Source organism: Aquarana catesbeiana, linkage group LG01 (genome assembly GCF_042186555.1).
Source record: "Aquarana catesbeiana isolate 2022-GZ linkage group LG01, ASM4218655v1, whole genome shotgun sequence".
Classification (NCBI taxonomy): Eukaryota; Metazoa; Chordata; class Amphibia; order Anura; family Ranidae; genus Aquarana; species Aquarana catesbeiana.
In genome coordinates, this window is record NC_133324.1 from 236,237 (window position 1) to 251,262 (window position 15,026).

General features: G+C 44.0%; 1 long non-coding RNA gene across 1 annotated transcript in view; it reads left to right on the forward strand.

Moving 5' to 3' along the window:
- Positions 1 to 1,191: 1,191 nt before the first annotated feature.
- Positions 1,192 to 15,026, forward strand: part of LOC141124124 (uncharacterized) — a 33,209-nt gene continuing 19,374 nt past the window's right edge. Inside the window, exon 1 of the long non-coding RNA XR_012240779.1 lies at positions 1,192 to 1,376. This is a non-coding gene — a long non-coding RNA (uncharacterized lncRNA). The remainder of the gene's footprint in view (positions 1,377 to 15,026) is intronic.

Sequence of the window (15,026 nt, forward strand, 5' to 3'; positions counted from 1 at the left end):
GGTTGGGGGGCTTTTGAGGAAATTTGTAGCTTCTCACTTGAGGCACAGTGATGCCTCCTCTGTCACCGTCCCCTTCCTGGGCCTTTGTGTATGAAGGCGGAGGGGAGGCACCTGCGATTATGTGAGGCTCCTACTGGGCCTCCTATGTGACATTAACCCCCGCCCTCCTCCTGGATGACACTAACCCCAGCCTCCTCCTGGATGACACTAACCCCGGCCTCCTCCTGGATGACACTGACCCCAGCCTCCTCCTGGATGACACTGACCCCGGCCTCCTCCTGGATGACACTAACCCCGGCCTCCTCCTGGATGACACTTTCCACAACTTCCTCCTGGCTGAGCTCATCCTGTGTATAAAAAGGGACATAGTTTTAGTTTTTGGTTCATCAATGACACAATTTTCAGCTCATGACTTGAAAATTCAATGTTAATACATATAAAAGAGTATCATTCTGATCCCAGCATTTTTTCAAGCTGGTGACAAACATATTTGGCCACTACTGTCAATTGATATGTAGACATCATTTTTTGGATAAAATCCTTAATAGGTAATCAAATAGAACATCTAGTTAACATCATTAATATTAGGACAATCAATAAAAGAGGTATGGTCTGCATTGGGTAAAGCAGGGGCGCAAATGACACCATTTTAAAAAGGTGGCGAGAGGGGGAGGGCCCCCCAAGTTTCCAACTCCTTCACAATTTTGTTTTTTAAGGGGGGATAGTTGAGTAAATATAAAGAAGATGGTTCACGTCCTAAACGAATACCCAAGTATGTGATATGTTGAGTTGCCTGGGCAAGTGGAGATAGATGTCTCCATTTAGTAGCTAGGCGTGGCTGTAGTGCTAAAACCTCACTTTTGTCAAAATGAATGCGGAAGTAACAGCAAAGTCAGAAGGCCGCAAAGAGTTGTTTGAGTCTATCAAAGTCTGATATGGGATCGGTAGAGAATAAGAGTATGTCGTCCGTGAACAGGGCGGAGCGGAGAGTTTGGTTGCCTAAGGTGCAGGGCCGGACTGGCCTACCGGGATACCGGGAAATATCCCGGTAGGCTGGCTGCACAAAGTACCGCTGGGGCCGCTCACTGCCTGTGTCAGCAATCTAAAGAGCAGCAGCGGCGGCCGCCCGCTGCTGCACTATGCAATGGCTGGGTCACTCACTGCTGTCTGTGTCTCCTCCGTTCAGGCGCCGGCGTGCCGCCCACCACACTCATCATGCCTCTGTCTGTGTGCCTGTCTGTGCAGGAGAACGCCGTGCTGCTCCATTTTTGCCTTCATGACTCGTCCCGTGCGGCGCCAGCACCGCCCACTATCTGCACGAGGAGAGAATAGAAGTGAATGGCCGGCCGTGCAGCTGCTGCAGCACAAGAACTAAGGTATTAAAAATATCTCTCTCTCTCTCCCCCCTCTCTCTCTCTCCCCCCTCTCTCCCTCTCTCTCCCCCTCTCTCTCTCTCTCTCCCCCCTCCCCCCTCTCTCCCCCCTCTCTCTCTCTCTCCCCCCTCTCTCTCCCCCCCTCTCTCTCTCTCTCCCATGTTTTGTTCAAGTGCCACATTATCTTTGAAAAGCTGTATACCATCAAACGCTGCCACTGTGCCCATAGATTGCCAACACTGTGCCTTGCCCATCAAACGCAGCCACTGTACCCATCAATTGCAGCCACTGTGCCCCATCAAACGCAGTCACTGTACCCATCAATTGCAGACACTGTACCCATCAATTGCAGCCACTGTGCCCCATCAAACGCAGCCACTATACCCATCAATTGCAGCCACTGTACCCATCAATTGCAGCCACTGTACCCATTAAACGCTGCCACTGTACCATCAAACGCAGCCACTGTACCATCAAACGCAGCCACTGTACCCATAAATTGCCACCACTGTGCCCATTAAATGCTGCCACTGTGCCCATCAAATGCAGCCACTGTACCCATAAATTGCTGCCACTGTGCCCCATCAAACACAGCCACTGTACCCATCAATTGCAGCCACTGTGCCCGTTAAACGCTGCCACTGTACCATTAAACACAGCCACTGTACCATCAAACGCAGCCACTGTACCCATCAATTGCAGCCACTGTGCCCATCAAACGCAGCCACTGTGCCATCAAACGCAGCCACTGTACCCATCAATTGCAGCCACTGTGCCCATCAAACGCAGCCAATGTGCCCATCAAACGCAGCCACTGTACCCATCAAACGCAGCCACTGTACCCATCAAACACAGCCACTGTACCCATAAATTGCCACCACTGTGCCCATTAAACGCTGCCACTGTGCCTATCAAACGCAGCCACTGTGCCATCAAACGCAGCCACTGTACCCATAAATTGCTATGGGGCTGGTATGACATTTTTTCCAGGGCTGGTTTTCATTCCCAGTCCGGCCCTGCTAAGGTGATGCCACTGATCCCATTAGCTGAGTTGAGTATTCTAGATAAGGGTTCAATCGCTATGTTGAACAACAACGGGGACAGGGGGCATCCCTGCCTCATTCCCTTTGTTAAGGGGATTGTGTCAGAGACAAAGTCAGGGGTGACAAGACACACCGTTGGGGAGGCATACATTTGTAATAAAAATCTCATAATTTGACCCGAAAAGGTGAATTGTTCCATTACTCTGAAAAGCCAGGAGAAACGAATGTTATCAGGCTTTTTCTGCGTCGAGAGACATAATGGCAACGTCTTGGTCGGGTGAGTTTTAGCGTATTCTAAAGCCATTAACCAGAGAGCCGGACGCATTTCTCAGGGTAGAGATATGAGTAGGATGTCTTGGGGCTGAACATAATTTAGCCAGCAGCCTGCCCGCCTTGTTACCAAACTTGTGAAAATGAAAAGTAGAGTATGATGTTTTGGCTGCTTCATGTTGTTCTGCCCAAAGATCAAAAATACGTTTAGCCTGTTGCCATTCTTGTATGTTATCAGAGGTACGGTTTAGTGTTAGCCGCTCATGAGCCAAGCGTAGAGCTTTGCTGGCCTGCCTATATTGTTGTCTGGTCCGTTTTTTAAATTGGGCGGTATATGAGATGGTTTTACCCGTAGAAAAGCTTTGCTGGCTTCCCAAAAAAGGTTTGGGTCAGAAATGTGAGCTCCGTTTGTGGAGATGTATTCTTCCCAGGCTTCATACAGTTTGTGTCGGAAGTCTGAAGAGCTGAAGGTTTAGCCTAAGTTATGTGTACAGCAATAGGGCTGTGGTCTGAAATTCTGGCGTCATGTATGTCTGGGGCACTTATTGTGGAGATTAGAGCAGGGGAGGCAAAAAAATAATCTATGCGAGAAAAAGTGTTATGCGGGGGCATAATGAATTGCATGGAAGCGATGGATTGTGCTAGGAGATTAGAGTTCGGTACGGGGGGGGTATAGGTACGTTGTCTATGTGTCGGGTGATACGTGCGATCTGCCAGCGTGGACATAACAGAATTAAAGTCTCTACCCACTAAGTGTAGCATCTCAGGGGCAGTTAGCACCCATTGCACCGGATCTTGAAAGAAGGAGGCATCAGGCAAATTAGGAGCATAAATGTTGGTGACAGCAACTGCTTTGTCGCCCAAGGTCAAATGTAGGGTTATTTTGCGGCCTGTCGAATCAACCCTGACATCTCTGACAGTGTGGTGTAAGTTTTTGTGTAATAGAATAGCAACTCCCGCTTTTCGGCCTACTGCCGGAGAGCCATAGATAGAACCCACCCACATTTTTGGAAGGCGTGTTAAATCGTCTGCGGACAGGTGTGTCTCCTGGAGCAGAGCCACATCTACCCAGAGACACCGTAAGTGTCTAAGGATTGACATGCGTTTATTTGGAGGGTGAAGCCCCTTAACATTCCACAAAACAATCTTTAGGCGACTCCCATCGGTAGATGATGACATGGCTGGAAATAAACAATGTTTTGGGTTAGAGGTTTGGAATGGAGCCTCTCTGTGGGTAGAGTATCAACCATTCGGGAGTCACCAAAGCGCTGTAGATCTCCTGAGAACATAGGTACTAGATAGGTAAACATGAATTTCAAATCTTCTAAACACCAATAGAGAACGAACAGTAGCAAAGCAGATTTTCGGTTAAGGAAAAACAAAATAAACATAGCGGACTTCACTTTTTTCCACATGAGGTTCAACTACCTATCATATCCCCCGACGGTCGCTAGCTCCTCATGTAGGGGCAGGATGTAGGCTATGGGGAGTGGAGGGAGGGAGGAAAAGAAGGGAAAGATGGGAGAGGGGGGAGTGAGATGGGTAGAGGGTAACAGGGAAGGGTAGTCAGAGGGGAGAAGGTCAGGGAAAGAGCAACTCACATTTAGACACTGGGGTAGGCTCAGATGAGTGAAGGCTCATCTCATGGGCCTAATCTACGTAGGTGTAGTGACTGCAATTATTGCATGGGTCTCTAGAGTGATCTTCTAGACAGACAGCATGTGGCCTTATTGGCGACTGGGGTAGAAGGCTGTAGAGCAAATAAACGTTAAGCAACAGGCTGACATAGGTACTGTGTCAAAGGGTTCAGTCATGATAAATTGAAAGAACAATAAAAGTACATAATAAAAAAAAGAAAAAAAGAGAGATAAGGGGGGGTAATATTACCCGTCTGTGCAAGCACAAGTGGCGAAAGTGGGTTTCTGAAGTCCTTCAGCGATTCCCAAATGCGGCTGCATTTATATGGAGGTTTGATCGGGCTGCGTTGATGTTTAGGCGGTGCAGTTGAAGAGAATGGTGATGTTGATGGTGGGCCCTCTGCAGTGTTGCTGTGTTCCATCTCGGTGCTCCGGGTGGTTAAGTAATTTTCTGCCTCATCAGGTGTGTTGAAGGTGAGGTGTTCTCCTTCCTGCGTTTGGATCTGGAGGATAGCTGGGTAAGCTAAGGAGAACCGGATTTGGTTGTTATGTAGAGTTGAGCAGATCGGCGAAAACGCTTTATGTTGTTTCATCACCTCCATGGAGTAATCCACAAAGAGCATCAATTTTGCGCCATCCAGAGTTAAGGAGCACGAGCGTCTAAATGTTTGCATTATAGCATTCTTGTCAGCATAGTTTAGGTATTTAACTATAACATGAGGAGGTTTGGCGTGGGTTTCTGAGTAGTGACCCATGCACATTCAATAGTGCAAGGTATGCGGAGGCCCAGTTGCTCTGGGATGGTTTTTGCGCAAATATTCGTAAGCTGGGAAGTGGACACTGACTCTGGCAATCCGATTATGCGCAAATTGTTCCTTCTCGAGCGATTTTCCAGATCGTCGAGTTTATCCCATATGTCCCTGTTTGTGGCAGTGATGCGTGCGATCGCGGCAGATGAAGCTGTGAATTCATCCTCAAGGGATGATATCCTCTCTTCCACATGAGTAATTCTCTGTGCCTGAGCTTGAATTTCTATATGGAGCTGCTCCAATCCTCTGTGAACTGCTGCATCCAAAGTGGCTATTAATGTGGGGCCCAGCAGTGTGCGATGCCAGCAGGGGAGGCAGGATCCGTACCTGCCATTTCTGGAGCAGAAGGAGGCTGTGGCTGCATCTGCAGCATCTCTGGTGTGCCTGGGGTGGCCGCCATCTTGGCTGTGTCAGCCGCTGTTTCTCCCGCGGGGGGTATCGTGGAGGATGCCTCCTGTGCATACGATCGCTCCACAATGCGATCCATGTGTGCCCACAATGAAGCAGGGATAGAGGGGGGTCTCCCCAAAGCAGTAGCCGGGTTTAAATGCTAGTTGTGTAAGGAGCACTGCGGGAGCTGGAGCTATTTACCTCCTCCTCATGTGGCGCCGGAACCAGAAGCTATTTAACCATTTAAGCCCTGGACCATTTTGCTGGCCAAAGACCAGAGCACTTTTTGTGATTCGGCACTGCGTCGCTTTAACTGACAATTGTGCGGTCGTGCAACGTGGCTCCCAAACAAAACTGACCTCCTTTTTTCCCCACAAATAGATACTTCTTTTGGTGGTATTTGATCACCTCTGCGGATTTTATTTTTTGCGTTATAAACAAAAAAATAGCGACAATTTTGAAAAAAACACATTTTTTGCTTTTTGCTATAATAAATATCCCCAAAAAGATTTCAAAAAACCTTTTTTTCTCAGTTTAGGCCGATACATATTCTTCTACATATTTTTGGTAAAAAAAAAATGCAATAAGCATATATTGATTGGTTTGCCCAAAAGTTATAGCGTCTACAAAATAGAGGATAGTTTTATGGCATTTTTATTAATATATTTTTTTTTTTTACTAGTAATGGCAGCGATCAGTGATTTTTATCATGACTGTGATATTGCGGTGGACACATCGGATAATTTTGGTGCAATTTTGGGACCATTCACATTTATACAGCAATCAGTGGGATTAAAATTGCATTGATTACTGTGTAAATGTGACTGGCAGTGAAGGGGTTAACACTAGGTGGTGCTGTAGGGGTTAAGTACGCAATGGCACGGCAGCAAATTCAAAGGGACGTACAGGTATGCCCATTTTCCTGTTCGTGCCATTCTGCCAGCATACATTGTCGTGCGCCGGTCGGGAAGCGGTTAAAGACTAAAATATAAGGCCCACTTATCAGATTCCTCACCCCCTCTGATGGGCCATTGATAAATTTAAGGGGGGGTTTCTAAATCAATTTAAAGGCACACAGACCATTTGGAGAGATTTTATGGGGGAGGGGATTCTAAATCAATTTAAGGACACACGGACCATTTGGAGAGATTTTAGGGGGGAGGGGATTCTAAATCAATTTAAGGACACACAGACCATTTGGACACATTTTTGGGGGAGGGGTTCTAAATCAATTTAAGGACACACAGACCATTTGGACACATCTTAGGGGGGGATTCTAAATCAATTTAAGGACACACAGACCATTTGGAGAGATTTTAGGGGGGGGGATTTTAAATCAATTTAAGGACACACAGACCATTTGGACACACTTTAGGGGGATTCTAAATCAATTTGAGGACACACAGACCATTTAGAGAGATTTTAAGGGGGAGGGAATTTTAAATCAATTTAAAGCCACACAGACCATTTGGAGAGATTTTATGGGGGAGGGGATTCTAAATCAATTTAAGGACACGCAGACCATTTGGAGAGATTTTAGGGGGGAGGGGATTCTAAATCAATTTAAGGACACACAGACCATTTGGACACATTTTGGGGAGGGGTTCTAAATCAATTTAAGGACACATAGACCATTTGGACACATCTTAGGGGGGATTCTAAATCAATTTAAGGACACACAGACCATTTGGAGAGATTTTAGGGGGGGGGGATTTTAAATCAATTTAAGGACACACAGACCATTTGGACACACTTTAGGGGGATTCTAAATCAATTTAAGGACACACAGACCATTTAGAGAGATTTTAAGGGGGAGGGAATTTTAAATCAATTTAAAGGCACACAGACCATTTGGAGACATTTTAGGGGGGGGGTTCTAAATCAATTTAAGGACACACAGACCATTTGGAGCCATTTTGGGGGGGTTCTAAATCAATTTTTAGGACACACAGACCATTTGGAGACATTTTGTGGGGGGGATTCTAAATCAATTTAAGGACACACAGATCATTTGGAGAAATTTTAGGGTAAAGCACTACAATGGAGCTCACAAAATACATTAAGTGACTAGACTAGGTGGATATGGGCCCAGTATAACATGCTGGGGAGGTCAGTGAAGGCAAATATGCATGCAAGACAAAAAGAGCATTAAAAAATTACAGCATGCATGAGGACAAAGGGGACATTCACACCATATTGCAATCATGGTAATTAGGGATTGAGTAAAGAAATACATTACATTAGCAAACATTAAATACAATAAAATGTGATGTTAAAGGATACAATTCTTACCTTAATATAGTCCTTCTGCAGGACCTGGATGATGGCAGAACAGGTCTCTGGGATAAAGATCCCCAGAGCCTGGGGGGAGATGCCTGTTGAGAACTTGAGGTCCTGCAGGCTTCTCCTAGTTACCAAGTACCGCAAGGTGGCGACCAACCTCTGCTCCGGAGTGATGGCTTGCCTCATGCAGGTATCCTGCCTGCTGATATAAGGAGTCAGCAAAGCCAACAAATGGTGAAAAACAGGGTCCGTCATCCTGAGAAAGTTCCTGAAATCCAGAGGGTTATTCTCCTGGATCTCACAGAGAAAAGGCATGTGAGAGAATTGGTCACGCTGGAGCAACCAATTCTTGGTCCATGAACTCCTCCCCACCCTGTTCATGGACTGGACTTGGGCTGAAGAATGAACTAAAGCACCCAGCACATACAAAGCACAAGCTCGACGATGAGAACATACCTGCAACATGGCTTCAAAATGGTTGGCTGGTCAGAACGAACTTAACAGAACGCACTGAAGAACAGCAAGGCATGTGAAGAGCGAGCTGAAAATCAGCAACGAGCGGACAACAACACACAGATAAATGAATGCGAACTGACTACATGCACTGAAACGCAGATACAAACCTCACGAGCACAAACTGAACAACAGTTAAACGATCTGAAAAATACGAGTCTGAACAGCGCAAATCTTCTCTCACCAAACTTCTACTAACACGAGGTAAACACAAGATTATCAGAAGGGGCCCAAAGGGTGGCGCGTGAGCTATTGAACTACCGCTTTACAGACTCGTCGGACCTTGTGTACGTCACCGCATTCTAGACGGTCAGACTTTGGTGTGAGCATGTTTGGGCAAGTCCGTTCATCCGAAAGTCCGTTGGAAGTCCGTCAAAAGTCTGTTGAAAGTCCGCCGGAATGACCTTCGGACTTTTGTTGCCGAAAAGTCCGCTCGTGTGTACACGGCATTAGTCTGTCTGTAAAGTGGAGCATCTGTAACATGCATAAAACCTGCTGCAGCAAATATGAGATTTCTAAAGAAAAAAAAAACGTGTCAAATCACATTTAAACTGACTCATGGTTGCAATTGTTGTAATATGAAAAAAAAGAAATAAAGCAAAAATTTGAAAAAAATGGCTTGGGGTCCCTCCCAGAAATCCATACCAGACCCTTATCCAAGCACCCAGCCTGGCAGTCCAGGAAAGAGGGGACAAGCGAGTGCCCCCCCTCCTAGACCATACCAGGCCACATGACCTCACCATGGGAGGGTGGGTGCATTGGAGAAGGGGGGCTCTGCCCCCCCACCCCAAAGCACCTTGTCTCCATGTTGATGGGAACAAGGGCCTCATTCTCATAACCATGGACCTGGCCCTTTTAACAAGTGGTCCCCCAGATCCTGCCCTTTTATGTGAATAGGGTACATTGTGCTCCTACTCATTCACCAAAAAAGTGTAAAAAACACCAAAAATAATGACAGTAGCTGGTTTTTGACAAGTCCTTTATTAAAAAAATAAAAATAAAATGTCCCCGATATAGATCTATCATCAATCACGACATCCGATGCACCACCGACCTGAAAAAAGGACAGAAAAGAAAGGTCCGCTCCCAACGGTCGCCCCCGCGGTCTGCCTGCTCCACTGTGTGACAGTTCTTATATAGGGGATACAGGGTGCTTGCTGGGTTGGTGACATCACTGGGTGGCCCTGTTCCTTCCCTATATAAAAACTGTCATACAACGGAACAGGCAGAATGCAGGAGCATTTGTCGGGAATGGATTTTTTTCCACGTCATTTGTTGTGGCGGATCTACATTGGGGACATTGGTTTATTTATTTTTTTAATAAAGGAATTGTTAAAACCCGGCTACTGTATTTTTTTTTACACTTTTTTTGGGTAAATGTACCCCATACTTATTCACATGGGGGGCCAGAACCTGGGCCCCCTTGTTAAAGGGGGCTTCCAGATTCTGATAAGCCCTCTTCCCGCAGACCCCCACAACCAATGGCTATGGTTGTGGAGATGAGGCCCTTGTCCCCATCAACATGGGGACAAGGTGCTTTGGGGTGGGGGAGGGGAGGTGCTCAGTCATTCCCCCCCCTTTTTTGGCCTGCCAGACTGCGTGCTCAGATAAGGGTCTGGTATGGATTTTGGGGGGTCCCAAGCCGTTTAAAAAAAAAATGGTGTAGGGTTCCCCTTAAAATGCATACCAGACCCAAAGGACCCGATATGGACTGGTGGGGACCACACGCTGTTTTTTTGTTCACTCTGCCAGCAATTTTTTTTTTAATTCAGCTGTCAGCGGAGAAGGGTGCACTTCCCGGCCCCACTCCTTAAGAGCCAGCTATTCACAGCACCCTGATTGGGCAAAGCTTTGCCCAATCAAGGTGCAGAATACACTGTGCAATGCAACACATTGCAGGGCATTCGGCAGGGTGAACATCTGCTGAACACCCTGCAAATTCGGGTGATCCCTGAATGGAGCGAACAGCCAATGTTCGGCCCAAACTCATGCTCAGGCTGAACCATTCACCCAACACTAATGACAAACACTTTTTTTTTCTACAACAGCATAGTGTATAGGATTTTTACTATTTACTACACAGAAAGCCAGTCACATTCTTTTATTTATTTATTTATTTTTATAAAATGTAAAATGTTGATTCGCATTATATACTGCATTTTATAGGGGAAAAATGTCCAAAAGCATCAATAATTTGAAGTTCAACCCCAATAGCAAACTAGAGCCGCAATGTACACATCACTGTACAATTTATCAATTATTTGCATAGTGCTAATTAATTTAAAATAATGAAAATAATACCAATATTGTTGTTAATTTTATTCTAATGTAATGTATTATTTAATATTATCATTGTATTTTTTTAAATTAGTATTTTATTATTATTCACCTAAACTAGATGGGTCAATGAGTAGTTAAAGTGAAGGAGACATAGTAAGACTTGTATAATGACAGATTGTATTGGAAAGCAGATGGTGATCAGTAAATTCAGCGTCTTTTTCCTGGGGGAATCCGGCAGAATCTTTCAGGTTTGTTGTTCTTTGTTTTTCTTTTGTTGTATTGTGAATGGAGCGGTCCCACCACTGTAATCATGTGCCGGTCTTGTGGGGTCTCTAGAGGAATCCAACACAACACAGAGATTAAGATATTACTGTATAAGGCAGAAGAAATACAAACTTCTAAATGTGTCTCTAAACTGACTTCAGTGATCAGATGAAGAATAATAAATTCAGATTCCATCTCCTGAGAGATTCTACAGAAACTTTCATCCAATAGAAAACAAACTCCGACTCTTCCCTGAAGAAGATGTCTAATAATAATTTACTAAAGAACCGCTTTCCAGTATCAGCAATGCCGAGAGAAAAAAAGTTATAAAGTTTAGTAGTTACTTTTACTGGAAATTATTAGTATACAAAAGTTTACCAGTTTAATACAAAATCAATAATAATAATTATAATAAATACTTTAAATAATGGACATATAATTTGTGAAGAAACATTTTGTAATATATATGAATGTTTTGTTTGTGAAATGCGCCTACAGCACCAAATACTTTGCTTTTATATTTTACCCAGAGAAGGCACATGTGTGAACTTTCCCTGCTGAAGGGCATAAAGCAGGTTGGCGCTGTTGTCATACATGACTTTTCCTGGCACAAGAGGAGTGCCACCTCTGGGTCTGCCTCGCGGGAACTTACAGAGTCTCTGCCCCGGTGTGGATTCTGTTCCCTAGACATAAAAGCTGCAATGCTACATGACTTCATTTTTCCTAAATTCATTGTATAGTCTCTTGAACACTTGTGGGGGTTTGCTGTTTCAGAGGACAACTTACCTGATGCAATCTGCTTATTCTATGGACAACATATAGTATCCTGCTTAAACAGGTTTAAAAGTTGTGGTGAAATTCTGTTAACATGTTCCACATTGATTCATTCTTGGAAAAAAAAAATAAAAAAAATACTTCTTAGTTCTCACTGCAGTCTACTTGCTCTCTCCTTCAGAAAAGAGGGCCTGGCCAAAAAGGATTACACGCCTAGCAGCAAAATTGTCAATTTTTTCCTTATACAGTCTGTGAAAAAGGAAGCCAATTTTTTACCTGCATATGTAATCTGTTTACTCTCTCCCTCATAAATTGCAGTCTATCCAATGAAAGCTTGAAAAACGAGGTGCAATTCTGTTCAATGTTTATGTTTTTAATTTAAAACTGAAAGTATCAATTTTTTTAGTTTCAGGTGCAAGATGCCTATTCAGTCACTCAGAAATCAAAGCCTTCCAATACATTCTTAATATCAATGGTGCAAATCTCTAACCCCTTACCATCTTCAGTCTTCAAAGCAAGACACTCATTTTTTATTTCCTCCTGTAATTTGCTTGCTCTCTCCCTCAGAAATTGTGGCTTATCCAAAAATGTTTGATAGCTGTGGTGCAAAACTGTAAAACAAATCTTCCTCAGTCCCTGAATTTTTCTTCAGTCTCTAAATTAAGATAATCATTTTTAATTTTCCTGATGTAATATGCTCACTCAACCTCAAAAATTTTCATCTTCAGTTTACTAAAAATGACATTACTTTTTTATTTACAGATGCAATTTGCTTACTCCAGGGGTGTCCAAACTTTTTACAAAGAGGGCCATATTTGATGAGGTGAACATGAATGAGGGCCGACCATTTTGCCTGACATTCTTTGAACCATTAAAATTAAATGCAAACAAATACACTACCCAACAAGAAATTTCTTGCCTTTGTGGTTGTGTGTGGTGAAGAGTCTAAGGATGAGTTTGGGCTTGTTATTTGGATATACCGTATTTATTGGCGTATAAAAAGGCACAGGCATATGACACACACCTTCACTTTAAAAGGGAAGTTTCAGGAAAAAACTTAAATTTTAAATAAAGAAGCAAATGTGAAGCAAAATAAGGGTCAGTGCCCATCAATGCAGCCTAATCAGTGCCATCTGCAGTCTCACCATTGTCATTAGTGCAGCCTCACCATTTCCATGAATGCAGCCTCATCATTGACATAAATGCAGCCTCACAAGTGTCATGAATGCAGCCTGACCATTGCCATCAGTGCAGCCTGATCCATGCCCATTTGCAGCCCTGGAGGGGACAGGGAGCGGGGCGGGACGAGTGCTAACAGATTACAAACAGGAGAATCTCAAGTTTAATCGGTGGCCTCTTTATTACAAAGTCCCGCCTCCTATGATAGACAGAACAGTCATTCTATGGCAGCCCAGGAGACGGGACTTCCTATTACAGAGGCGGCCGAGTAAACAGGAGATTCTCCTGTATGTAATCTGATGGCACTCATTACTCCCCCTCCCAGTCCTCTCCGAGGCTGCCAGAACTGAATGATAAATACGGTATATATCTTTTGTGGCCCCCCAAAGCTGTGCTCGGGGATTCGTTGGGGGCCACACAAGATACATATATATCCAAATTACCAGGGGGGCCATATTAAACCAGAACACGGGCTGCAATTGGCCCGCAGGCCGAACTTTGGACATGCCTGGCTTACTCACTTCTTTAAAAATTGCAGCCTATCCATTTTTTTTTTAAATTCCACATGTAATACACCTGCTCATTCATTCAAAATTGCAGCCTGTGCATAAAGGCCTAATATATGGAGGATAAAGGATTGTTTGAGGATTTGCATCATTTAATTTACAGAACATGCCAACAACTTTGAAGATTTTTTTTTTTTATTGTGAAGCAAACAACAAAAAGGACAAAATAAGAGAAAAAGTCAATGTGCAAAACTATTCACCCCCCTAAAGTCAATACTTTGTAGAGCCACCTTTTGCGGCTATCACAGCTCCAAGTCTCTTTGGATAAGTCTCTATGAGTTGCCACATCTCACCACTAGGTTTTTTGCCCATTCCTCTTTGCAAAACTGCTCCAGCTCCTTCAAGTTGGATGGTTTGCACTTGTGAACAGCAATCTTTAAGTCTGACCACAGATTTTCTTTTGGATTGAGGTCTGGGTTTTGACTAGGCCATTCCAACACATTTACATGTTTCCCCTTAAACCACTCAAGTGTTGCTTTAGCAGTGTGTTTGGGGTCATTGTCCTGCTGGAAGGTGAACCTCCGTCCTAGCCTCAAATCACACACAGAGTGCTACAGGTTCTGCTCAAGAATATCCCTGTATTTAGCACCATCCATCTTTCCCTCAACTCTGACCAGTTTCCCAGTCCTGACTGCTGAAAAACATCCCCAAGGCATGATGCTGCCACCACCATGTTTCACAGTGGGGATGGTGTTCTTTGGGTGATGTGATGTGTTGGGTTGGCACCAGACATAGCGTTTTTTTTGATGGCCAAAAAGTTGAATTTTAGTCTTATCAGACCAGAGCACCTTCCTCCATACATTTCGGGAGTCTCCCACATGCCTTTTCCCAAACTCAAAACGTGCCATTTTGTTTTTTGCTGAAAGTAATGACTTTCTTCTGACCACTCTGCCATAAAGCCCAACTCTATGGAGTGTATGGCTTATTGTGGTCCTATGTACAGATACTCCAGTCTCTGCTGTGGAACTCCTCCAGGGTTATCTTAGGTCTCTGTGCTCCTCTCTGATTAATGCCCTCCTTGCCCAGTCTGTGAGTTTTGGTGTGCGGCCGTTTCTTGGCAGGTTTGCTGTTGTGCCATGTTCTTTCCATTTGGTTATGATAGATTTGATGGGGCTCCTAGGGATCAGCAAAGATTTGGATATTTTTTTATAACCTAAACCTGACTTGTACTTCTCAACAACATTGTCCCTTCCTTGTTTGGAGAGTTCCTTGGTCTTCATGGCAGTGTTTGGTTAGTGGTTCCTCTCTCTTAGGTGTTGCAGCCTCTGGGGCCTTTCACAAAGGTGTGTCTATGTAATGACAGATCATGTGACACTTAGATTGCACACAGATGGACATCATTTCACTAATTATGTGACTTCTGAAGGTAATTGGTCGCACCAGAGCTTTTTATGGGCTTCATAACAAAGGGGGTGAATACATACGCACATGACAATTATCAGTTTTTTATTTCTGAAAAATAGTTTTATGTATATATTTTTATAATTTTACTTCCCCAACTTAGACTATTGTGTTCTGATCATCACATATAATTCAGATTAAAAAAAAACATTGAACTAAAGGCTGTAATGTAACAAAATAGGTAAAAATCCAAGGGGGTAAATACTTTTGTAAGTCACTATATATATATATATTGTATACATGG